At 39.0% G+C, this 27,301-nt stretch overlaps 1 protein-coding gene and 1 long non-coding RNA gene across 3 annotated transcripts in view; one reads left to right on the top strand and one right to left on the bottom strand.

The window, feature by feature from the left end:
* LOC144589603 (rho GTPase-activating protein 7-like) overlaps positions 1 to 27,301 on the bottom strand; it is a 144,376-nt gene that overhangs the window by 15,090 nt on the left and 101,985 nt on the right. The gene's annotated exons all lie outside the window — the stretch shown is intronic.
* Positions 1,587 to 7,475, top strand: LOC140707529 (uncharacterized). Its single transcript, XR_012087648.2, has 2 exons — positions 1,587 to 4,074; positions 7,279 to 7,475. It is a non-coding gene; the product is annotated as an uncharacterized LOC140707529 (long non-coding RNA).

Raw genomic sequence — 27,301 nt, 5'->3', positions numbered from 1 at the left:
ATAGTAATTATGTTTTTTTCTGTTTTGTTTTTTGTCTGATATTCAAACAAAAGGCACCTTCAAACTTGTGCGTTGTAAACAAAACGCCTGTGAATACTGCAGATGCTCTGGGCTACAATACCCATTATCCACAATCACCACGGTCGTTATTGGACTGTCTACTGGATCTGTGGGAACTTGTTGTCCAACAGGGCTAGAGGGTACCAGATTGGTGAAGGCTTAGCTGAGAAAATAAAATGTTATATAATATTTAAAATCAGATCAGTGTGATTCGAAGACTAGAAGTGTCACACATTGGCTGTGGAACAGCCAGGCTTTGTTTACTCACTTTGTCTAAGCCATTTTGAAAGAATGTTACCGCAGTTCTCTGTTTCTCTTCCATTGTTTTCCTGAAAGATCAGAAAACTTGACTTGCAAGCAGCAAAACAGTTGCAAAGTATCGCCAAAGACAGATGAGTCACAGCCTAGCTGTTCCATAGGTTTGTGGTGGATCAGCTAGATAGCATACTCATTATGGTCTGAAACCTGTATAGGTGGCTGCATTTATTTCCTCTCTCCATGATCCACTTCTTTGCTCTAGGAAAAAAATTCTTTTATTGGAACATCGAGGTGAGCAATGTTGGCAGATTCAAAGCTGTTCACTTCCTAAGGGTGACACTATGCCTTTCCCTGAAACATGAAATGGCTGGAAGTTGCCTTCTGTTAGAAAACAAACAAACCAGAATTTTATTTTATTTTATTTTATTAAAACTAAAACAAGAGATGCAGAGTAGTATGCTTTATTTTAAAGGCAACTCATGCTTTCTGAAAGTTCCACAATTGTCCTTGGCTTGTGTAAAAGGTGACGACAGAGCTCTGGAGGTGCAAAAATGGGGAGGGTGGCACATGGAACCCATAGCCTGCACATTGCCCACTTTTGCTGTAGCCCTTCCTTTGTTTAATGGAACTGCATTCCAGAGAAGACCCTACCATTAGACAGAGTCACACAGTGACTTGGGTCTACAGATCTGGTTGCCATGATAAGATAAACAAATTGTCATCTACTAATTTTAGCTCCTACTGGGTTTCTAGTTAGTGCCTGCCAACTTTATACAGTGGTGCCTCGCATAACGAGCGCACCATTGAACAATGAATCCGCATTGCGATGCGGATTTCCTCATCGCTAATGCGAGGGCATGCTCGCATTACGATGGGGGAACAGCTGTTTGGTGGTTCCAAAATGGCCGCCGGACACCCAAAATGGCCACTGGACCACCAAAAATGGCCGCCGGGACACCCAAAATGGCCACCGGGACACCCAAAATGGCCGCCAGAACACCAAAAATGGCCGCCAGGACACCCAAATGGCCGCCGGAACATGGGAAAACATCGGAGAACAGTGAGTTTTGGGCCCATTTGGAACGCATTAAACGAAGTTTAATGCATTCCAATGGGTTTCCCCGTCCCGCTTAACGATGTTTTCCCATAGCGAAGGTTAATCTGGAACGGATTAACCTCACTATGCGGTGCACCACTGTAGTTATATATACAGTACTTAAACACATGAACCTACTTGAATGAGTCATGACAGTTTATTTCTAATGGGAAGTACTCCCCCCACTGTAAAATGATTTCTTTTATGAATACTATCCCAATAGCATTATTTAAATATTCCAGATTGCCTCCCCAAATCTCCAATTATGTTGGACCACACTACTTCACAGAGTTTGAAAAAGTGACTTTCTCGGGATGATAACCTCTAGAATCCCTCAGGCCACTGGGGGGTCCTCAAAGTTCCAATCCAAAAAAGATGTTTTGCTAAGCTCTGACCCTTCATTCTATGACCTCACTACATGGAACAGTGATGGAGTGCCTACTCATATTAATATTTATCTGGGTTGTAGACAGGTGCCTTTTCATTCTAAGGTATCCAATCTCATGAAGCATTCTACTTATGCTAAGTGACACTTTTCAGAATGTCTGAATAGAGCCAGTGTGTTATTTGCTTCCAGAGTTCTCAGTAACGTAATGTAATGTAATAGTCACAAGTAATATAATGTGACTAGTTACTTTAGTTAGAAAGTTACTTTTTAGTCTAATGAATTATCTTTTCTGATTGCTTCCAAACATTTATTTTAAAGTATTTAAGAGAAATCTGAAAAGACTTTTCCAAGTTTTATGCCAGATTTTGCTCCATTCTTTGTATCTTAAAAGTGCACTATTAGAATTGGCCAGCAGAGAGAACAGGGAAGCTTTTTCCTGCGATAAATAACACACAACAAAACGAATTACTTTTGTAATGGAATAACAATAACGATAACCTGGTTATAGCAAAGGAAAGATTAATGGTCCAAACACTGACTTTTTAAACATCCAGATTTGGCAGATGAAATCAAGTTATTCCCCAGTAGATAATGACAGCGAGTGAACTCTCAGGAACGCTAAAACCAAGGGGGTTGGTTTGTACTTCAGATGGGAAAATGGAGTATGCAGGAGGCTAAGATTCTTTCCAGTTGACATAAATGGATATGAAAAGATTTCATAAAAAACCATTGCATGGGTTACATGGCTCTGAAAATTAATCTGAGAGGGCTGATTTGGATCTTTAGTGGAATTTGAGAGAAATAAGGGGTGGGGGGGAACGGGACCACAAAAAAGGGCTGTGTGATTTTGGACTTCTCTATATCCACCTCTCTGTGGCAGTAAAATATACAGATGCAAGGACTGCAAAAGGGTATCCCACCCAGTTCTAGTGGGAAGTCAGTGCCTGGTCTTTTCATAAACATAATGGTAGAATTCAGCAACCTTGGCCACCCAGACAGCCAAAGTCTCTCAAGTGCACATTTGTATAGAAAAGTGTGGTTCAGATATGTAAGAAATACTAAAACCTTCAGCAAAACACAGTAACTAAGGTCTTGAAGCTGTAAAATACATTTACGCATAGCTTAGTACTATTATGTGATAGCTATATCACATGTCTATGTAGATACATATAATTTCTTGTTGAAATTCCAATAAGGCAGAGAATTTATTTACATAAATATTTGCTTAGAATCCTGTGGTCCTCCTTCCTAGAATATGTTCCATTCCTTCATCATACAAACCACACATTGCTAGTCTTTGCATCATAATTCTTTTTATTTTAGGTATTACAGGGAATGTCTGTTTCATTTTCACCTATGTATGTGTGCTTTTTAAATTCAGGTCTATCATTCTTTTCAACCAGACATTTTGAATTATGGTATGTTCTTCAAAACAAACTCAAATAAAATTTGGAATTGCAGCACACAGATTCACTAGGTATGCTATTTCCAGCTTGGAGACAACCATTGCACCTGTCTGCTGATGAAACAGCAACGAGCAGCAGCTAAGCTAGCTTGTGAATTCAAACTCTGAAAATCAGAATGATTAGCATAGTGTACTTTTCACTTTGGAAAAAATCATTACAAAGAAGCCAATCTTGTTTCCTGTGTGTACTAGTGTAGGTAAAACGTGGTGAATGACTGCTAATTCAGGCGTCAAAGCTTTTGTTCCTCACCATGCAAGAAGTCATGTAACTGACACATGACAAAGAATATAAGTGTTGACTCTTCAGCTAGTGGGAAATCACCACTGAGATACATACCAGTTGACTTACACTAGCATACTTAAACAACGGGATTCTGGAAAGTATAGAAAAGCTCATAATAATCCTAGTTCCAACTAACTAAGGTGGAGATGCCGAGAGGCATTGTTGCTCTCTTGAAAATGAAGGTAAGACATTCTTTTGTCCTCTTCCAGATAGTGTCAAGAAGGAAATGTGAGAAGGAAGTGACATCAACGATCCTAAAAATATCAATCTAGATTGAAGGAAGATCAGCATTGGGCAGTGAGAATACCCAAGGAGGTCCTCTAGCTATTCTTCCTTATGTAAAGGCATACATCCTTTCAATGTAAGCAAAATTGCATCCAGTCACTTCCAACACCTGCCTCATTTGTCTTGAAGATAAATGGAAAAACACCAGTATAAAAGTGTTCATTCAGCTCTAGTATGGACACATTGAAATGCAGCTAAAAATCAAGCATTCAAAATCCTGGACCTGGGTGAATATATCTGTAAGTTTCACTTCTTCCAACATTCACATTTCCCCATCCTAAATATGATGACATTTACAAATGTGGCTGATGTATTACCAAAAGGGGCTCCCCAGTTCCTTGTGTATACTTAAGACAATCTGCATGGCAGTAGCGCAGGAGTATGCAGGGGGCTTATCTGGATCCAGTGGTCAGGTATTTCAACATAAAGTATTTATGTGTTTTCAAAGGCTTTCATGGCCAGGATCTGGTGGTTGTTGTGGGTTTTTCGGACTGTTTGGCCGTGTTCTGGCAGTTTTAATTCCTAACATTTTGCTTAAACACAACTACTAGTCCCCACTAGATTAGGCCTAGTAAGTCAACAGTAGAACTGTAAGTCAGCACTTATACATTTTCTATTAATTCAGGGGGCTTATTGTAGTTGGAATTAGCAATTGGATGTAGGTAATGAGCTGGTTGTGGGTTTTCTTTGTAGATACGTTTCTCAAATATGTGGCACTAGCTGAAGTCCTGTTGCTTAGTATAGTCAGAAGTAGAATAGGTCCATTGAATCAGTGGGGATTTGATAAGTCAACTGGTCCATAAATTCCACTGATTCAATAGGCCTATTCCAGCTGTGACTTATACTAAGCAATAGGATTTCAGCCACCTAGAAAAATGGAAATATTCACCAAAAATAGTCAGGTTTCACATATCTGTTGCTGGGTCATAAAAAACACACAATCCTTCATAGAGGTCCTTAGCACAATAATTTAAAGAATACTAGGATACCTAAAATGCACATTTGATAGCTCCCCTTTTACTTTCAAATCATACGGATTTCACAAGTGGCTGCACAAAGATCACCAGAGAATTTCTGAAGCATGTTTAGTATTATGTTGAGAAACATCCGGAGTCCTCTCAACAGGACATTTCTCAAATGGCTCTGCTGTGTCTTGCAGCATTAAGTTACAGCCCATAAATCCCTATTGATTTCACTGGGACTACAAAGTTTGCAGGTGGGTTTGGGAATTTACTTTTGCCCTTCCCATCATTCTACTGTGTAGTGGAACTGGCACTAAGCTTTGGTTTGTTTCAATTTTCCCACTGAGGCTATGAGAAAATAACACAAAACAGCATGATTGCTGGTTAGGAGGCTTCAATCAACCAGACATGCAGCAGAAACAATGTAAAAATAATTTAACTGCATTCACGGCTTCTGTGAGAACTTGGGATAAAATGCATAAAGAAGCCAAAGGTAATTATGGAAGAATTTCTTTTGGGCTTTGGAAAGTAGTCCCATATTCCATGTCAGTTTTTTTTGTACGGCATGATTTACTGAGACCAAAGATGCCATCTGTCATTCTGGAAGCCGAACCTATGGAATTTCATGGTTTAACTAGCAGATAATATTATTAGACCACAAGATAGCAGGGAATACAAATGTGTGAAAGTTTTTGCTCTCACAAAAAAGTTTTTTTTAAAAATGTTGCTGGCAGAGAATCGCAAAACAGTGGTCGTTTGGAGGAAAAGAAGCATAATTCATTTGCACACCTTAGTGATGAAACAATCAAGTCACAGTGAATATTAGAAGCAGATACTATATGAGTGGAACCTGTTATTTTTATCAGACTTCTGCTAAGACTTCATGGAGAATGATAATTTGGACTGATGTTATTTGGTTAGACTAGAGATGGAACTGTGCAGTCTGAGGGCCATGTAAGGTATACTAAGGCCTTTCTTGTGGCCCCCTGGAATTCCCACAAATCCACAACAATTAGCAAAAACATTTTTTTTAGAAGAATGGAAAACTATACCACCAAAAGCCTCCAGGAGGTATGATTTTCTACTAAAATAAGGTGCACTTGTCTGAATCCCCAAATCACTTTTATTTCAAAATGTAAAACATTTTTGAGGTCCCTCTGCAACCAAGTGTGTAGCCATTGGAGTTCCATGTGTCTAGGTGGGAGATAATGGGATGGGACCTTCCATAGTTGCTCAATCCTTAGATACATGATGGGTTTAGGATGGAGGAATATATGGTCTTCGAGATATAGCAGGAGTTCATTTGCCATCATCCCTTCACTATTAGTCAGCCAGACCGACTGATAATGAGAGGATGATGAAACATGGGCATGGCTAAAGACTCCTTGGAAAAGACCCTGATATTAGGAAAGTGTGAAGGCAAGAGGAGAAGGGGATGACAACAGATGAGATGGCTGGACAGTGTCATTGAAGCAACCAACATGAATTTGACACAACTCCGGGAGGCAGTGGAAGACAGGAGGGCCTGGCGTGCTCTGGTCCATGGGGTCACGAAGAGTTGGACATGACTAAACAACTAAACAACAATGCTAAATTGGGGACCCTTAAGAAAGAAACTGAAGACTTGATTTTTGCTGCACAAAAACAAGCACTTCAAACCAATGTGCTGAAAGCTAAGATCCAATGAGTTAGTGCTAACAGCAAATGTCGACTCTGCCAAGAAGAAGATGAAACTGTGTCACACCTCATCTGTGAATGTCCAGAGATTGCACAAACAGATTACAAAGTTAGACATGATAGAGTGGCAAAGTTAGTGCACTGGTCATTATGCAAAAAATATAACTTGCCGGGCTCCAAAACCCCATGGGAACATCAGGTAGAGAAGGTGTCAGAAAATGAGGAAGTCAAGATCTTTTCAGATTTCCAGATCCAAACGGACAGATACTTTGAACATAACACACCAGACATAGTAGTAATAGAATGAAGAAATGTCCGGATCGTTGACATTGCAACTCCAAGCGATGCTTGCATTGAAAATAAAGTACCAGTCAATGTTTTTATAATGTTGACTGTGCCTGGAGTTTTTAAATGATGATGATGATGTGTCATTGAGTCAATTCTAACTTACGGCAATCTTTCTGGAGATTTTCCAGATAGAGAATACACAGAAGCGGTTTACCATTCTGTTCTTCTGTGGGCACCCTGGAACTGTGCAGCTTGCCCAAGGCCTCACAGGCTGTCTCTTCTCCTAGGAGGACAGGGGTGAATTGAACTCGCAGTCTCCGGCTCCACAGCTAGATACCTAAACCACTGAACTATCCAGCTAGCTACGTTACCTATATGTAAATTAATTGTACTGGAATGATAGTATATGGGCGGTGTATAAATCAAATGAATGAACAAATGAATGATTGTCCAAATATAGTGCACAGACCTAATTCTTACATGTTCACTAACAGTATTTATTGGCTTGACTTCTAGGATCACTGTGTAAAATCTAATTAGAGCAACTCTGCATAATATTCAATAGGAGATGGCCTGAAGAGATTAAAGATCAACAAAGTTAATCTCAAAACAATTGTTCTACCAGCTCTGAGAAATTTTTGTTTGTCCCTTGCTCCTTTGTTGTCTTTTGTATTAATCCTGTGGTTTAATAAAGGTTGTGACATTCTGAGAAAGTTTTCACATGTTTTCAATGACTCTCCAGTCTTGTTCCACTTCAAATATCCTACATTTTCAAAAGTTCACACTCCAAAGGGCTAGGTGTGAGAAGATTAACCTTTATAAGGTTTCTCAGGGGCAAACATTCATTGTTCAAAGCCATTTCAGAACTCAAGAGAAAAACAAAATTCCTACATTTGTGGCTCATCAATACCTTCAAGTTTGTCTGTGTTAGTATATGCAATCGTACAACACAATACAGTGGACCCTCGACTTACAGATGGCTCGACTTACAGACTTTTCGAGTTACAGACTTCTCTGGCTGCAAAATTTAGATTCGACTTGCAGCCACAGAATCGACCTACAGACCAGAAAAAAACCAAAATGGAACAAAAATAGAATAAAAACTGCCAGTTGTGGGATTAATCAGTTTTCAATGCATTGTAGGTCAATGGAGATTCGACCTACAGACTTTTTGACTTACAGCCACCATTCCAATATGGATTAATTCCTTAAGTAGAGGGTCCACTGTATGTATATATGTATACAGTATGTGCATATGTTTAATATGGGAAAGACTAGAATGTCATATTTGCATAGTGAAGCATTCTGACCAATCAGAATGTGTCTGGCATTAGTCAGATGTCAGTTAGCAATCTCTCTTGAATAGGGCCATAACATGTGATAAGGCAAATATGTAGGAAGATACAAAACATCTCAGATAGGGATGGCAGGATTTGATGGGAACAGATAGGGCCAAACGTATAATAGTTTTAGGATGTGAGAGTTAGTTGTATATTAGAGAAAATATGTTTGCCAATAAGTCAAGTACATACAAAATATCATATATGTCTAAGCATTATGAGTTTTATTTTGTTATACATATGTTTTTAAACAGTAAATGTTATTTAATTTTTTTAACAAAGATCAAGTGATTATTATCAATTGCTTGCACACAAACACACACAAGGGACAATATAAACTTTTACTCAGCAAGTTTTTTTATCATTATGCTTGAAACTACTGTGCACAGACACTGATATTTACATTTTATATTTTTTATGATAGCCCAGGTCAAGAAAAATATTATGATAGCCCAGAATTGTAGTGACTCAGATTAATAGAAAGTCCACAGAGGGATAAAAAGCCCACAGAAAAATATAAAGCCTAAAGAAGATTTTAAAAATCCCAGAACAAATTCTGAGGTAAAACTAAAAGGCCTCAGTCAGGTAGGCAAAACTGAAGCTTTTCTGAAGTTAAATTTTCTGAGGAAAGAATCAGTCTGAGGCAAACTAGAGTTACTGAGGTGAAACAGTAACCAAAAGTGCAACTAAAACAAATTTTCTTCTCTCTGTAAACAAAAGTATGTGTGGCCAGCTTATTTATATAAGAGAAGTAAAATGAATTAACTTCAGAAAAAGGAATTCTGCAGTAAACTTCCAGAACTAACAAAGATGAATTATAGACAGCAGGTTGACAAACCTGATTGATTTACAAGCTTTAGAAATTAGTGATTGTGTAGAAAAAGAAAAGCCCCATAATGAAGAATTAAGAATGACATGGGAACAAAATAACAGAATTGCAAAGTCTCACATATATTCAGTTACCTTGTGTCAAAACTTTACAGATAGCTAAACAAAGGCTTAAGAATTTACATGAAGTTTATGGCATTTCTAGTCACACACCTATAATGAATCTTATCAGACAATTAGGCAAGTTACATTTAAATAATAACTATGAATAACATGTAAATAACTATTTAAGCATTACATACAGCTTACAAATAGCAGGCTTTGAAATGGCAGATTAATTAAAGGAATGACTTTTTTCACTTGGAGAGTTTTGAGGTGTTTGTGTCTTTAAACACTTCTCAAAAGTCAAATTTTCAAGAATCTGTGAGGAACTTAAGAGAAGAGTGTAAAGATCAAGAGAATTCAGAGAAAAATGAATCGTTACCTGATGTACAACAGTCACATGAGAAAGACACAAAACAAAGTAAGGCTTAAAGATGTTTCAGTTGTGGGAAAAATTGTCATTTTATGAAAAACTGCTATATTCACACTAGTTTAAACAAAAATAAATATTTTAAATATGAACAAAGAGAAAAAAACAAGATATAAACAAAGAAAGAGATTAAAACAAAAGAATTTATCAGTCAACAAGAACATTTTTTAAAAACTTGTGTTATAAATTTATCATCTGGTGGCATCTAGTTTAGGAGACTGGGCACTACAATAGTGCTGGGCCTTCCTAAAAACGCAGGGTCAGCATGTGCTATGTGGGAACTTCCTGTGGTGTTGTGCAGTTGAGCAGCTGCTGCAGGAAATATTCTAGGGATATTGGAGGAAGCGGAAATGTTCAACATATGTTTGCAGGTGAGAGCCAATGTGCTTTAGTGGACAGAGTAATGAACTAAAATTTAGGAGACCTAGGTTCAAATCCCTGCTTAGTCATGGAAACTCACTGGGGGATAGCAATCACAAGCCACTCCATGAACATCTTGAATATCTCAAAAACCTTATTAGAGTTATCATATGAATGAAGCAAGTTGCTGTACAACATATGCCTGGAGGTAGTTTTGAACGGAACCTTAGTGCAGAGAAGATGGATGTACTGTGGGTATAGAAACTGGCTGACCTGCCTAGCAGGGTACAAGTGTTCCACCTGGAGCTACTTCTCATCAGACTAAACTGGGGTGATAGCCATGCTGCCCATGGGCCACATGTAGTTCTAAGTCCATTTTTATGGCTGCTGAACCACTCTTGGGTCATATTATAGTGCCAAAAAAAAAAAAGAAAAAAAAGAAAGAAAAGAAATAAAGAAAAAAAATGGCCTCTCCTGCGAACACCAGCAATGGCAATTCTTCTTTCAAACTCTGCTCCTTTTCGCAATTGCTCATTTATTAAAACCAGAAGTGGATGTCTAGCCACTTCAAGTTTGATCTTTCATTCTGCACAAGTTTTTATGGATTTGTGCAGTCTGAATTTGGATTACCACCTTAGTGCACCAAATTTGTAGCCACTGAGTTCCTCTTATACAGAATTAAGACTGCCAAATTTCAAACAAATAGGTTCAGGGGTTTTGTGACAGCTGTCAACTTCTTTCCCCCCTCCTCTAAAGTGCCAGGACTTTGGAAACACAGTAGCCACCTCAGAGGAGACTAATTCAGTCAAAATGCAGTTAGGTACATCTAAAACAGGGGTGGGAAATTAATTTCTATAGGGGGGCCACATGAAAAATCTGAGCTGTGTTTGGGGGCTGAACCAACTTTACTTAAAAACAAAATGAAACAGTGATGTTATGATTGTTTTTATTTTAAACTTGTTAATCTTCACAAATACTAAAGAGGTTTTTTTTGCGGTATGTTAAAGATAAGCAACTGATCAACTTTAGACAAAAATCTATAAATGGTTTTGATGTTCAAAACTGTCCGCGGGACGTATGTGGCGCGTTCGGGCTGCACTTTGCCCAGATCTGATCTAAAGGATCATGTTAGCTACTGTTAAAGTTAAAGTTTTCTGGAATTTGCTAAAGCGCTGTGCTTCTCTGCACTGTGATGCATGTGTGCTGCTTGCGTTCTATGGCTTATTCTTTGTGCACAACTGATCTGCAACTGCACAAATACAAAAGATATAAAATAGGAAAGGTTTTTAGAAACTTGCGGGATAAAACTATGTGAAAGCAGCCCTAACCTAGAAAAAAACTAGGGCCAACATGGGAGGAGTTACCTGGTGACATGACTGGGGGAGATGTGAGAGAATAGCTACTACCAGAGACTATGGGAAAGTATGCTGAGAGGAGGTTGACTGGCTTCCTGGTCATTGTCCTTCTGTCAGGAAGCAAAGGCCTTTTTCGTTCAATCAGGCCTTTTGCACGTAGACTAGTTCACAGCTGAAAACAGTCTGGGTGGTAGCAAAATCTTCTATTTTAGGATCTTAATTAGTCCCCCCCCCCACTAATTTGTTTTTAATGATAGTTTAATCAAGTTTACACTTGCATCATATTTGCTGGCCTCACAAAGTTCCTTTCTTGGCCAGTAATTCAGGTATAAAATAAATGTTAAAAAATTCATGTGCCTGAGAAGTTGTTCTTTCATTTGAATCACACGTCTTGTTGTAGGTTATCCACATCAGTTCTCAGCTTTCCTATGCCTGACAGTGAGGTTGTATGGGTTGATACAGAAGAGCATTCACACATTTGACTGAGAGGGGAAATGCAGAGGTCTGGTGGTAGGGCAGATAAACAGAAGGTGGTAATAGCTGAGAATTGTACAGCTATAGGAGGCACCCCTAAAGAGAACTGTTGTGCTTGCTTCCATTTATTGGATAAAAAATGCAGTTTCCAATGAGTCCTATAGGGAAGAGCTTTGCATTTTGCAAATATTTGACAGACGTCCGGGGACATTTTCCAGCACAACTGTGGAGCAGAACTCAGACAGAAACATGTATCAAGGAATAAAGAAGGGCTGGAACATGTTAAGCTATCTAGACTAAATAGGGAGCAAAAGTTCAGGTTCTTCCTGTTCCTTATGGAGATGTTGGCAGTCCTGCTGTCTTGAAAAGAAGCAATGATAATTCTCAACTTGACATGGTTGTGGTGCATCCTCCAGAGTCTTCATCCAGACAACAATGTCTGGCTGGCTCCATTATTTCACACTTTGTGTCAATCAAGATTCCTCTGTGATAGCAGAACACGCACACACAAGCCTGTGCACTTATATGCTTTTTTTTTTTTTTAGGATGCAGTTTTAGGATATGGAATTAGTTTTATTAGTTTTATTATAAAACTAAGCAACTTAGTTTTATTTTCTGGATCAGAGAAATCACAATTTAATTTGTGTGTGGCATAGTACTGCATTAACATATTACACTGTGAGTTTTATGTTAAGGTTTTAACTAGATTCTAGGCATGTCACACAGTGCCTGCTTAGGCCATGAAGTGGCCTGGGTTCCAAGTTCTTTCTTTCTTTCTTTCTTTCTTTCTTTCTTTCTTTCTTTCTTTCTTTCTTTCTTTCTTTCTTTCTTTCTTTCTTTCTTTCTTTCTTTCTTTCTTTCTTTCTTTCTTTCAGAAGTCAGAAGACAAAGTTTGAGAAGTCTCACTGATATAAAAAAGATAAAACTCCTTATTTCACCCAATTCATAATTTCATGTTGAAATTATCAGAAACTGCTTCTTTTTCTTAAGCTTAATGAGCTTATAGTTTGGAAACGCTGGATTTCTGGAAAGAGGTTTGAAAAAATTCTATGGAAATGGTCATGTCCTTTTGGAAGGGCTAATTGTACATATACTGTATTCATCTTCGGAGTAGGACCTAGTCCCTTTGAACTACTTACTTAGATATATGTTTTACTAAGTTAAATGGCTCCTACATCTAAGTAAATGTTCATGTTGTTATGTGCCATGAAGTTACTTTTGACTTGTAGTGATTCTAACAGGGTTTTTGAAATATGTGAAATACTCAAGGAGTGGTTTACCTTGTCCAACCAGGGGTCTGAATGCAGGTCTCCTGAGTCCTAGTCTAGTATTTCACCCACTACCCACATTGTGTCAAATGTACATTGGAGATGTATATTGTTCCATTAGTAAGGGATACCATACAATTGCACTCATTTCACACGCTAGCAAGGTTATGCTCAAAATCGTACAAGGTAGGCATCAGCAGTATGTGGGCCGAGAACTCTCAGAAGTACAAGCTGGATTTTGAAGGGGCAGAGGAACTAGAGACCAAATTGCCAACATGCGCTGGAATATGGAGAAAGCCAGAGAGTTCCAGAAAAACATCTACAAACAGCAGCTTCTGGTGGTAGTAGGTTTAAAAAGAGGTTATACTAAGGAGTAGAAAGAAAATTTGTGTGGTAATCCAGCTAATATGTCAGCCCTAAGAAAAACTCCTTTAAAAAAAAGAACATCTAATGAGAATATTACCGTATTTGCATGACAAAATTAACACGGCCACTTGGAAAGGTTCATCTCTCCCCATTTTATCCACAAAACAATCCTATAAGGCAGATTTAGCTACAGCATAGGTACTGCTCCTCCTCCTTTGCCTTCTGCTACTCAGTCTACCACTCACTAGGCCCTTGGTGCTAGCTTCCTGAACCTCCTCAACTGGTTCTCAAGTCCTGGCAACAGCTCAGGCTTCTCTGTCCCTGCCTCTTGGCCAATCTCCAACTCAGACAAAAGAGCAGGGTAGAGAAGTCTGTGCTCTTGATCGTGACTGGGAGATTAGCTGAGGAGGAAAAAGCAATCAATCTGTACTTGGTGAGTTGCTGATCAGCAGAGGAGGGAGGGGAGGGGAGTAGTAACATCTGTGCTTCCACCTTTACAAACTGGGACAAACCGGGATGAACCAGTTTGGCCAGTTCTGACTGGCCATAATCCTTGGGATAGAGATGGGTACGAGGTGTCAAAACGGCACTTCATCTTGCTTCCTGGGTCATCAAACTACAAATTGCCCGCCCAGTGACCTGAGGAACAACCAATCTATTTGTCATATGTCGGGTCTTCTTTTCCTTTAGCTTTCCCTGAGGGAAAGCAGGGATCAAAGCGATCCTGCAGCACTTTGCTCCCTCAGAATGTTATTAGCAATTTTGTTTTCCAAAACTGAACATGCAGTGGTCTGTATTTTACTCATACAAAGGTCTCTAGCATTTAAAAACAGAAAGATGCAAATAGCTCTGTTGCCATGTGGTTGTATTAATATCATTTCTGATGTTTTCAGAGAGCCATTGATGCTACAAAATTGACTCGTGGATTACAGTAGGACTGTATAGAACAGAAGAAATCACAAATTTATCTCCTGTTGGCATTGTCCAAATGTACCTGTGCAATGTGCATGCATCTGCTCAGAAGCCACATGAAGAGTCAAATGAGATGATATACTTAGCAAATCTTTAGATAAAGTGCTCCTTCAAGTGATGCAAGGAGTCTGTTATACCACATGATTTTCTTCACTTCTATATTTGCACTTAGATTGCTTAATTTTCTGATTGCTCACCTAGAAGCTAAACATGAGCTTAATTTTGCAAGTCAGAAAACTGAAATATATATCTCTGAATTAGTTCCATTCTGGGTGAGGGAAAAGCTTTGACTCTGTGTTTAATGGTACTTTCTCACATAGAAGTGCTTACTGGAAGGCTACAGCCTTTATGACCTGGCTTTGTAGAAATGAGAGTCCAATGAATAATCACACCTGAGCAGCTGCAGAGAGTCTGAGGGCACATCTCAAACAGATGAAACCTCCTTATCAGTATGTAGCTGCCTTTTCCAACAGGTAATAGATTTGCCCCTACATCTGTTAAATTCTGTGAGGCATTATGATGAGGAATCTTCAGTTACAGTGAAGTTTCTCACCTCATGGTGGGAGCAAGTAAAGGAGCACTACTTTTTCTCATTGTAATGCTGTGGCACTAATGGGAGTGGGATACAAATTAAACAGACAAAACAAACAAATTACACACACTGCATCTTTGCAAAACTACTGTTCTTTCTTTTTTGAGAAGCAAAGTACGCAGACTAAGCACAGCAAGACTGGTTCTTTTTAAAGCCCGGGCACTCTTCAGTGCTTCCATGCAACAAAACAGCAGTCATAATTCTTTTCTATAAATTTTGCTTAATTTTTGTAAATAATAATAATTTTCACTCTCCTTCTTATGTTGAGAGTGCCATACAATATGTCACTCTCTTGTGGGCAAGGAGGATAATTACGTGGTTCTTTCTCCTTCTCAGAGATGTGAAGAACACTCTCTAAGCTTCTTGCTTCTGTCAGTTTTGCCTCAACACCACAAGGGGTCTCAGTGGAGAATTTAGCAGCCTTGTGAGAGTCCTCACCTCCTACCAAGAGTGAGACAAGAAGTTTCAAGAACAGCACACACAACAAGTACAGAAGAACTAACTGTTAAGAAAGGCACAAACAACCCATCTGAACCTTCAGATTGGCAAATATCCATAAAACCAAGGACATTGGTGCCTCGCTAGACAATGATAATCCGTTCCACTGAAACCGCTGTTTAGTGAAATCATTGTCTAGAGAAAAGCAAATTGTCGTCTAGTGAAAATCGGTTTGCGAAGCAGGGACCAAACATTGTCCAGCGAAATTCCCCCATAGGAATCACTGTTTTGTGAATCGCTATAGCGATCACAAAAAGTCAATGTCTAGCGAAAAAATTGTCATGTGGGGTAACTATCTAGCGAGGCACCACTGTAGCTGTCATTGGGGTTGGCTTTTCTTTATTGGTTGCTATTGTGCACAAAAAAATCATCCATTAAAATATGAGGAATTGTTTAAGAGTGCAATAAAATCCATTCATAACTGAGGAGAGCAATGGTGCATCATCCTTGCATATGAAGATGAGATGATTGATTATTTACAACACTAGCTGAGAACTAGTGAGTTCACCTATAAGCTTCATGGCTGAATAAATCTCCCCAGTCCTGCTCCAGAGCTGTCCAGGTACATGCCTCCATACCACAAAAGCTGGTGTGTTCTGTAACTGTCAAACTCTTGAAGCTTGTTGTTGTTATGTGCTGACATAATGACCCTAACAGAGGTAAATGAGATGTTTAAGGAGTGGTTTTACCAGTTCCACCCCCACCCTAGTGAGCTTTCATGGTTGAGTGAGGATTCACATCAAGGCCTTCTGAGTCCTAGCCATCACTCTGTCCACTATACTTCACAGACTATACTGGAGCTTGTTGACAAAGCTGTTATTATGGAGGCTAAGACTTAGAGTCATACAGCATGACACATTTAGCTACCTTCCATATCAGTACAGAAAACATTGTGTGGTGTTCAAAACATGACTCATAGACACATAATGTGTCTGATGACTAACTAAATTTCTAGAACTTATTACAATTAATTGAATATACATTGTGCACCTACCGTTTCAAAGAAAGCTTATCTTCTAGACGTTATTTGTTATTTTAGCAGACTGCATTATTTGCAACATGGCATTCTGAAAGCAACTTGTTAAGTTGAAGTGATCCCAGAACCAATTTCTCATTTCCGAGCTTATATGGAAAAAGTATCAGTTGTTCAACGGAATCCTTGGTAAAGTAAACAAAAGTTTGTATCACCACTTAGAGCTTCCCTCTCTATTTACTGCGTGTTCCCAGTCTCAGGTATCCCAGTAGGCTATTATTCAAAGTTCAGCCTAGTCAGATTAATTTCCTAAATTTCCATTGATTTACTAGGCTTTATATGTCAATGATTTATTAAGTTTCAAATGTCAAAGCAAAAAAAAAAAATCAGCTATTTTCAACAGAAGGTTGCAATTTAAAGAGGATTGCTTAAATGAAGAACACTGGATTAAGATCAAATTAACATGAAGAAACAAGCATAATAAATTAACTAAAAGTGGAGAGGGCATCTGAGTGACACTCATATTAATATACCAGCAGTTCACATTTGCTTATTTCATTTACAATTTGTCATAATAAAAGTCAAGATAGAGAATACAGGATTCTGTGATGCTTTGGCACTGTTGCTGCTATATCTGCCTTCCGATCATAAAGAAATTTAGAGGCTAAGGTTATTTAATAAAACAGAGGTTCCCAATTATATATATATATAATGATAAACATATTTGCTTGCCAGAACTAGGTCAGAATAACAATAACAGCTGACTGTAGCAGATGACCATGTTATTTAACTTAGAGTGTCAGCTCAAGAGCAACTGCCTGATTATGGATTAAAAGCACACATTTTTGAATGATTTGAGTAAATATATTACTCTAAATAAGTCAAATTTGTTTTGTCTCTGGAGCCACTTCACAGCTCTATTTCAAACCATCAGTTAACTTTGTGATGTCATTTTCTAACCACTACCTGGACCTCATCTGTATCTGGACTTCTAAATTATCCTTTTATGTGTATATGTGAAGCATCACAGACAACTGGAGCTTGACCAAAACAGCAGCTATTACAGCTTAAACAGAGATAATACCTAAACAGCATCTTTATTCCTGACAGTTACACTGAGTAGCACAATTCAATAGGGTTTACTTCCTAGTTAGTGTATTTATCAATTATTGTAGTCTTTGAGATTCTATTGTAGTTCTTGATTATAGAACTTGCATGGCCTCCCATTCTAACAGCATCCTTGAGAAAAACAGAGCATAGCTTTGTCTCCCCATGATTTACTGTATATGGCTGCCAGAGACAAGTGAAAAAGATGTGGGTGTAAAAGCTAACTTTAATAGTAAAGACAGGCTGGGAAATGAGGATTTCCCCATGATTCAAAGATTTAAAGATCAGAAGACTATGTGCATTGTTGCTTTAGAAAGTTTAGAGCATGATTGCTTTAAAGCACGAGAGAAATATATCCCAAATGAACTATTTATGTATGTATAATAGATACTATAAAAATGTAACTTGAGGGTAGTGGAAATAAATAATGAGAGAAAAAGATGCAGTATACGTACTAGATTTTCCTGTGCTACAGTTCTTCCAGATAATAAGAACTCCTATGTGCAGAGATAGGAGGAGTCCACCAGTTCCACTTCCCAGGAGATTAAGTGAAACCAGACTTTTCCAACCAAAACTCTCCCTAATTTCTTCTTCTTTGCCTCGTTGCTGGATCAGGTCCAGATGCACCCATGAGGCTGAGATCCGAAATCTTACATTTACCCCCACAACAGCAAAAGTGTCCACACTTCAGGTACACTAGTGCTGCAAATGAACATACCAGTATCTGGTGTTCTGATGTTCCGTTTCAGGCATTCCAAGAATACTGGCGGCCGTGTAACTGCATCAATACTGGAGTCCCTGTAACTGCAACACTGGACACTTATGCACACATAAGGAGTAATCTTCGAAATCAAGGAATATGAAACTGTATGATACTCTGTGGTAATCTGTTTCTGTGTTGGTTGTTCCAAAAACTAAGACAACAGATTTTCTAGTACTGTTGCATGATATCTTTTTTAGCTGGAGACACATTGCAGAGGACCATAATTTAGTGGGAGTGCAGAGGTCTTGAAATATCTGTGGTTAGGATATTAAACACAATCTGAGGAGGCACACTTTGTCTGGTCACAGTTTTTCTCACTAGTGAGGACTTAATTGCTGTTTAAATTGTACTATTTTCAAAACTCTGTTTAAATATAAAAATTAGCATATGCATCACCGTTGTTCTTATGATCATCATCATCATTTCGGTAAACAAGGACCTTGTTCTCTTTATGTAAAGCTTTCCCTCTTCTTAGATTAGATTAGGCATCCTTCAGTCTCGAGAGACTATGGTAACGTGCTCTGTATGGAGGACTTGGAACAGTGTCTAGTGTGGCTGAGAAGGCCAATTCGAGAGTGACAATCCCTTCCACAATGAAGACAACTACAATCTGTCCCATGTCCGGCTCCCTGATTTTGCTGCTTTCGGGACTGCCTCTTTGCCTCGGCCTGCTGGAGAAGGGTCTCTTTAAATTGGGAGAGGTTGTGATGCACTGCCTGCCTCCAGGCTGAATGCTCAGATGTCAGGGTTTCCCATCTGTTGAGGTCCATTCCTAAGGCCTTCAGATCCCACTTGCAGATATCCTTGTATCGCAGCTGTGGTCTCCCTCTGGGGCGAATTCCCTGCACTAATTCTCCATAGAGGAGATCTTTTGGAATCCAACCATCAACCATTCTCGCAACATGCCCAAGCCAATGTAGACGTCACTGTTTCAATAATGTATACATGCTAAAAATTCCAGCTCAATCTACAACTACTCTATTTGGAACTTTGTCCTGCCAGGTGATACCAAAAATGTGTCAGAGACAAGGCATATGGAAGGTGTTCAGCTTCCTCTCCTGCCGTGCACAAAGGGTCCAGGACTCACTGCAGTATAGGAGTGTGCTCAGGCTCTATAGACCTAGATCTTGGTATATGCTGTCAGCTTCTTATTGAGCCATACTCTCTCTGTGAGTCTTGAGAACATGGTAGCTGCTTTGCCAATGCATTTATCCAGCTTGACATCTAGGGAGAGAGTGTCAGAGAAAGCCTACTGAAAGTAGGATTTACTTTTAAGTAGATAATTGAGGATGGCATTGTAAAGGTCCTTCTAAGCACTTTCCTGGAAGTAGTACTCCAGTGGTACTACTTGAGGATTGTACTCTAAGGCTTTAATCTTGTGTACGTATGTGAGAGTAAGCCTTCCAGAACTGAACAGGGCCTTTGTATGAGCAAATATGTACAGACCTGTACTTTACAGGTGATCAATCAATGCATCACAATAGAGTTTAAAATACTATTAATATAATTCATCTCTTCTTTCGTCTTTTTTTTTTTGCATGCCTTAGCTTTTCTTGATACAAACAGCAGATGGCAGCATCTAGTGAAAAACTGAGTTCATAATGGGGACAAGCAATTAGATTACTACATGGTACAACTGGAGAATTAGCTACAAGTTTTATTGAACATTCATCCTCCCTTCACATCCTGGTCTTTCTTTGTATAAAGGTATATAAGACTTACAGAGTACAAACCAATATACCATTTAGTTGAAGTGGGCATGGCATGGTAAACCACTTGCAGAAAAGGCATATAGCCTAGTTTCTGTCGGGATGCAGCATTTTATTGTTGTTGTTATGTGCCATCAAGTCTCCTCTGACTTATAGTGAATGAATGAATGATCTCCAAAATGTCCTGTTCTCATCAGCCCCGTTCAGCTCTTGCAAACTTGAACCTATGGCTTCCTTGAAGGATTCAATCTATCTCATATTTGGTCTTCCTCTTTTCCTGATGCCTTCAATTTTTTCCAGCATTATTGCCTTTTCCAGAGAATCTTGCCTTCTCAGGACAGCCTGAGTTTCAACATTTTTGCCTCTGGAGATAGTTTCAGGCTCAATTTGCCACACACTTGTTTGTTTTTCTGGCAGTCAAGGGTATCCCCAAAGATCTTCTCAAGCACCATATTTCAAACAATTTTTTTCCTGTCAATTTTCACACCCATACATGGTGACCAGAAATACAAGAGTGTGGATGATCTTGGTCTTGGTCTCCACTGACACTTATCTTTTCTAATTCCTTCATTGCTGTCTTTCAAGTTTCAGGTTTCTTCCGATTTCTTGGCTGCACTATCTATTCGGATTGATGGTTGAACCAAGGTATCCAAAATCTCTAACTATTTCAATGTATTCTTTGTCAATGCCAAAGTTCTGCAGTTCTTCTGTATTCATGATTTTTCTTCTTCTTAATGTTCATCTGCAGTCCTGCTTTGACACCTTTTTCTTTCAATTTCACTTCTATACAACTTTTATATGATGCATTTATTTGGGGCTTTCAGCTATGAGTTTGTTGCAGTGTTACTGCATCTGCCCAGTATCTAGTCAAGGGATATCACCAAGATGCAATTTCCAATTCTGTTTTTTCTTCCATGTTATTCATCCATGGAATGACTTTTTGGCACCTTCCCTGCAACTCTGCCTCCTCTCCAGTACATTTCAGATTTGCTTTTTGTATTCAATCACCATTTTCAGAAGTTTTTGCATCCTTTGCCTGAATTGAATAACTCACTTAAAAAATTCAATTGGTCATGTAAGCATGTATTTTAAAAGGTATCTCTTTTATTCATATGAAGTACCAAAACATCGCTTTTGGCACTTCATATAAATATATTTTTAAACGGCTATTTAAGGCATGGAATTTGCTTTCATAAGATCCATTGGTGACTGTCAGGAAGAGCAGTTTAAAAGAAAAGATTGGACAGATTGTAACCCACAAGCGATTGATAACTTTTAAAATATATACTTTAGGGATCAACTGATAAAAATGTACTAAGGCTTTGAAATATACTTGAAAGAGTGCTGAGCCATGAAACAAGCAAAGGCTCCATCCTAATTAGAAGATCTCAGAAGTTTGGAAATATGCAGTCATAATTCTGTCCTACATAGAATGCTTCTCTTTGTCTTTATGGAAGTACAAAAGATGGGTAATATCCCTATATCATTGCCAACAATGTCTTGGTTTATTTTCCTCACAGCTGTATAAAATTCCAGCCAGTTTCCATTGCAAAAGGCAAACACAATGAAAATCAAAGGCAAGTGTGGGTTTAGACGACTGTTTGTTGCTACCTCCTATATATACATCAAATTACAAGATATAAAACTAGGGTTTTACTGTCACTTAGACAATTTATGTTATGTCAACAGCCACAGTGGTTGCCCAGATAAGTGTGTGACATCAGTTTCTCCAGCAGACAGTGACATCTGGCAAACTTAACTCCTTCCCCCCTTTTTGTTAGCTTAGATTTCCTGATGTTTCTCATGCTTACTAGGGCAAAAGACTGCTGACTGTTGTGCTTTCCAGGCTGACTTACATTCCTCTGTGGCTTACAATTGCCAAATGCATAGTTAAAAGTTTAGAAATCAGTGTCTGTGTCAGAGGCTGGCCAAAAAAAAGCCTGAACTGATGAAATCAATAACATACAGATGACGCCCAAAGCACATTCCATGCCAAATGGACATGTTGGGTTGAACCTCTTCCTCACAACTATGCACACCCTCTATTTTCCAGACAGAGATGAAATCAGGATTAAATGCATTCCTGAACAAGCCTTTAAAAAAATCAAGCACAACATACAGATGCCTAATTTTTCATCACTTCTAGCACAAAGAAATTGGCTCATACCATTCAGCTAATGGTTATGAAGCAATGTTGGTACCATGTGTGAACAGACCTTCACATCAACATGAACACTGATAACTGGAAATATTGGACAATACATGCATGTGAATCTTATACACTTACATATAAAGTAACTGCAACAGAACTTACAAAGTTAGTTTTCATATCACTGGCTATGGCAAATCTCTGTAATTAAAGGGATCTTTTTTTGACTTTTGGTTACGCACAAATCATATGCAATGATGAAAGTTTTGCACTTTTTTGTATCCATCACATTAAAACGCTACTGTGAAGTTCTGTCAATCTCTACTGTGAAAGTTAGCAGGGATTTTGGTCTGAACACACAGAGAAGACGTTGTGAAAATCACCACTTGAAGCTCAAGTCATGCAGAGTTATTTGGTTGAATAAAATAGGAGGCAACTCTGTATGTGCAAACTAGGAGTACATCTGACGCCAGCACAGAAGAACAGGGGAAGGAGAACAGGAACTGGCATTAGAATCCAATGACGTTGTACCTTCTTGTAGTTCTCGATTTCTGATTATTTTCTGAACATTTGTTCATTTATACTGTGCACTTCAGAGCTTGCATAGCTTAATGGATTGGACTGCATGACTGCAAAATTGGGACTAGGAGTTTAAATCCTCATTGTGCTTCCCTGGAGGGATCCAGCTAGGGTAATCTGGACTATCTGTGAAAGATGGGGTTATATGCCCTGCCATCTGTGCAATCTTGAGCAAGCTGAATAAGCCCAGAGCACTCCCAAAAGGAGGAACCAGTAAATCACTTCAGAGTGTTTTAGACCCTAGGGTCTAAGGATATGCACAGCAAAACAAAACAAAACAAAACACCTATTTATTTCATTCCTGGTTCTTTTGTACTGAGGTGCTTCTTTCATTTTTGTATTTTTCATGCACTGGTCCTTTCATTTTACACTAAAGGGAAAATCTCTTTCAGGTTTCCTGTTTGTGTTTCCTCATTAATGTTTTTTGGCACTCCAAAAGCCCTACGGAAGCCTTTAAAACTACTCCCCCCCCCAAAAAAAAACACCAAAAAATCAGAGGCAAGGCAACAGAGAATCAATCTGCTCCTAAAGCAGACAACAGTACATGAAGAAGAAAAATCATCACCATAGCAATGCAAGCACTAATTTATAATATCACATTCATTATCATCAGTAGTTAAGCAGTGGCTGACAGGTACACAGAGACATCTACTCAACAAAGCAACCAGCAACAGTACAACACCACCAACAACAAGAAAAATGCTCCAACCCAACCAACCACCACCACCTATATAGTACAGTGACACACTGGCATGGTCACGAAGTCCACTCCCTGCAGAAGCAAACAAAACAATCTCAAAAGCCCCTTCCAAAATGTACACCTTTAACAGAATAAATGGACGGTATAGTACTCAAATATTTTTAAAAACCAATTAAACAGAGAAAGCATCTCCATATATGGCAAAAATAGCAAAATGAAGCATACAAACACAAAAAAGCCATCCCCAGGAAAGTCACCATAAGTTGGAATTGAGGTAATGGCACATTATTGAAATACTATGCATCTATAATACATAATACTAGCTATCAAGTCAATTGTGACTGTCCTTGTTTTTTAACTAAGAAGTGCTCAAAAGTGACTGATCAGTTCCTCCATCTGGTGTGGCTGGATAGCTCAGTGAGTTGGCATAACTGAATACAGAGTCAAAACTGTGAGTTCAGTTCATCACTGTGATTCCCAGGTGGACATCCAGCCGCCCCGAGTAGACCTGATCCAGAGGGGCCAGGTATAAATCTAATTAAAGTAAAGTAAAGTGTATCCTTGCTTGAGCTGCACAGTCACAGAATGCTACGAGAAGAAGGGACTTGTAAAATACTTCTGAGTAGTTTACATCTAGGATATCCTGGCAGAATTTGCCACAAGTTGGAATCCATTTGATTGCTCATAATAGTAAATACTATGTACTATACCTATAGATTTTATAGCACCCATATTTACTCTGGTCCAAATTTGTTGTGTACATTACCTCGCATCAAAATAGAATTAACCACTTGGGTATCTATTTATTTAAATTCATTGTGAGTGTAGTATTTTTTTTATCAGGCCCTCATATAACTAAGATGTTTCTCGTGATTGTTACAATGTTATCCTAATAAATAAATGCCTAGCCCAAGCAACTGCCCAACCATCTCATCTTCTGTCATCCCCTTCACCTCTTGCCTTCACACTTTCCCAACATCAGCATCTTTTCCAGGGAGTCTTCTCTTCTCACGAGATGACCAAAGTATTGGAGCCTCAGCTTCAGGATCTGTCCTTCCAGTGAGCACTCAAGGTTGATTTCCTTCAAAACGGATAGGTTTGTTAAAGATGTGCAAGGTCATACTGCCACATGCAGATGTATTCCAGAACTGGCAGCACTACATGACTCCATTTCAAACACTTTTTCAAAAAGCTTGGGCAGATGTGGATTTCCTTTTTTGAAATGTACTGAAATGTCCATCTCCATTACTCATTTGGCTAGCATACAACATTTATCATCTGCAAGGTGCAGCAACATTGCTGAATCGAGGCCCCTGTGGCTGGGAGAACCACTGGGAACCCTATGCATGCTTCAGTTCAGTCCTGATGTTGGTAAAAGAAGAAAGGAGATATAGTAAACAAGCATTGAAAGAAACAGAATCCAGTGAGATGTGCCATCTCTAGAAATTCCTCTGTTGTAAGGTGGTGGGCAAAATGATCACATTAGTTGAGATTGCCAAACATGCTTGGAGTCCTGTATCAATCTTAATAGAACAACGAATATTCTGCAATCCCAGAATCTATAAACTTTGAGCACACACTTTTGGTCAAATTCTGCTTGGAGTTTCAAATTGGAATAATCATAGGAAATGTATCGTTCTGAATGAAAATTATAGCAAATACATCTTATTACAGGATGACAGGTGTTATATAATCAAAAGCGAGTTCCTAATTCATTGCACCCTAGTTCATTATTTAGTATATGGCAATTGTGGTTTGTACTATAGTATGCTGCAGCACTTCACATTAAGAACAGCATCACTTTTAGTCATGATTAGAGTAAGTATCTAAATCTGTCCAGGTTAAAAATTCATCAGTCCTATTATTACTCCAGTGTACTGCCCCTTTTCTCTACCCCACGCACTTTCTTTTCTATCAATCTTTCTTACTCTCCTGCCTAGTATTCATTCAGATGTACTTTCTTTCATTAGGTTAGAAAGTCCTTCTTCTATTACCGCATTTCCCCGAAAATAAGACAGAGTCTTATGTTAATTTTTGCTACAAAAACACATATGCCGCCCATTCTACCCAAAGGTCTCTGGGCTTGAGTAACTCAGAGAAGCTATGGGCTATGCCATGCAGGGCCACCCAAGACGGACAGGTCATAGTGGAGAGTTCTGACTAAACGCAATCCACCTGGGGTAGGAACCGGCAATTCCACTCCAGTATCTTTGCCAAGAATGCCCCATGATCAGAAACAAAAGGCTAAAAGATATGACGCTGGAAGATGGGACCCTCAGGTCAAAAGGTGTCCAACATGCTACTGAGGAAGAGCAGAGGACAAGTACAAGTACCTCCAGAGCTGATGAAGTGGATGGGCCAAAGCCGAAAGGACGCTCAGCTGTGGACGTGCCTGGAAGTGAAAGGAAAGTCCGATGCTGGAAAGAAAAATACTGCATAGGAACCTGGAATGTAAGATCTATGAACCTTGGGAAGCTGGAGGTGGTCAAACAGGAGATGGCAAGAATAAACATCGACATTCTGGGCATCAGTGAACTAAAATGGATGGGAATGGGTGATTTCAACTCAGATGATTATCATGTCTACTATTGTGGGCAAGAATCCCGTAGAAGGAATGGAGTAGCCCTCACAGTCAACAAAAGAGTCGGAAAAGCCGTAATGGGATATAATCTCAAAAATGATAGAATGATGTCAATACGTATCCAAGGCAGACCTTTCAACATCACAATAATCCAAGTTTATGCACCAACCTCCATTGCGGAAGAGACTGAAATTGAACAATTTTATGAAGATTTACAACACCTTCTAGAACTGACACCAAAGAAGGATGTTCTTCTCATTCTGGGGGACTGGAATGCTAAGGTAGGGAGTCAAGAGATAAAAGGAACAACAGGGAAGTTTGGCCTTGGAGTTCAAAACGTAGCAGGGCAAAGGCTAATAGAGTTTTGTCAAGAGAACAAGCTGGTCATCACAAACACCCTTTTCCAACAACACAAGAGGCGACTCTACACATGGAAATCACCAGATGGGCAACATCGAAATCAGATTGACTATATTCTCTGCAGCCAAAGATGGAGAAGCTCTATACAGTTAGCAAAAACAAGACCTGGAGCTGATTGTGGCTCTGATCATCAGCTTCTCATAGCAAAATTCAAGCTTAAACTGAAGAGAGTAGGAAAAACCACTGGGCCACTCAGGTATAATCTAAACCAAATCCCTTACGAATACACAGTAGAAGTGAAGAACAGATTTAAGGAACTAGATTTGGTGGACAGAGTGCCTGAAGAACTTTGGATAGAGGCTCGTAACATTGTACAGGAGGCAGCAACAAAAACCATCCCAAAGAAAAGGAAATGCAAGAAAGCAAAGTGGCTGTCCAACGAGGCCTTACAAACAGCAGAAAAGAGAAGGGAAACAAAATGCAGGGGAGATAGGGAAAGTTACAGAAAATTGAATGCAGACTTCCAAAGAATAGCAAGGAGAGACAAGAGGGCCTTCTTAAATGAACAATGCAAAGAAATAGAGGAAAATAAAAGAAAAGGAAAAACCAGAGATCTGTTCAGGAAAATTGGAGATATTAGAGGAAAATTTTGTGCAAAGATGGACATGATAAAAGACAAAAATGGAAGGGACCTCACAGAAACAGAAGACATCAAGAAGAGGTGGCAAGAATACACAGAGAAATTATATCAGAAAGTTTTGGATATCCCGGACAACCCAGACAATATAGTTGTTGACCTAGAACCAGACATCCTGGAGAGTGAGGTCAAGTGGGCCTTAGAAAGCCTGGCTAACAACAAGGCCAGTGGAGGTGATGGCATTCCAGTTGAACTATTTAAAATCTTAAAGGATGATGCTGTTAAGGTGCTACATTCAATATGCCAACAAACTGGGAAAACTCAACAGTGGCCAGAGGACTGGAAAAGATCAGTCTACATCCCAATACCAAAGAAGGGCAGTGCCAAAGAATGCTC

This window comes from Pogona vitticeps, chromosome 5, assembly GCF_051106095.1.
Source record: "Pogona vitticeps strain Pit_001003342236 chromosome 5, PviZW2.1, whole genome shotgun sequence".
Classification (NCBI taxonomy): domain Eukaryota; kingdom Metazoa; phylum Chordata; class Lepidosauria; order Squamata; family Agamidae; genus Pogona; species Pogona vitticeps.
The sequence above is the reverse complement of the archived record's forward strand: the minus strand, read 5'-3'. Positions and strand labels throughout refer to the sequence as shown.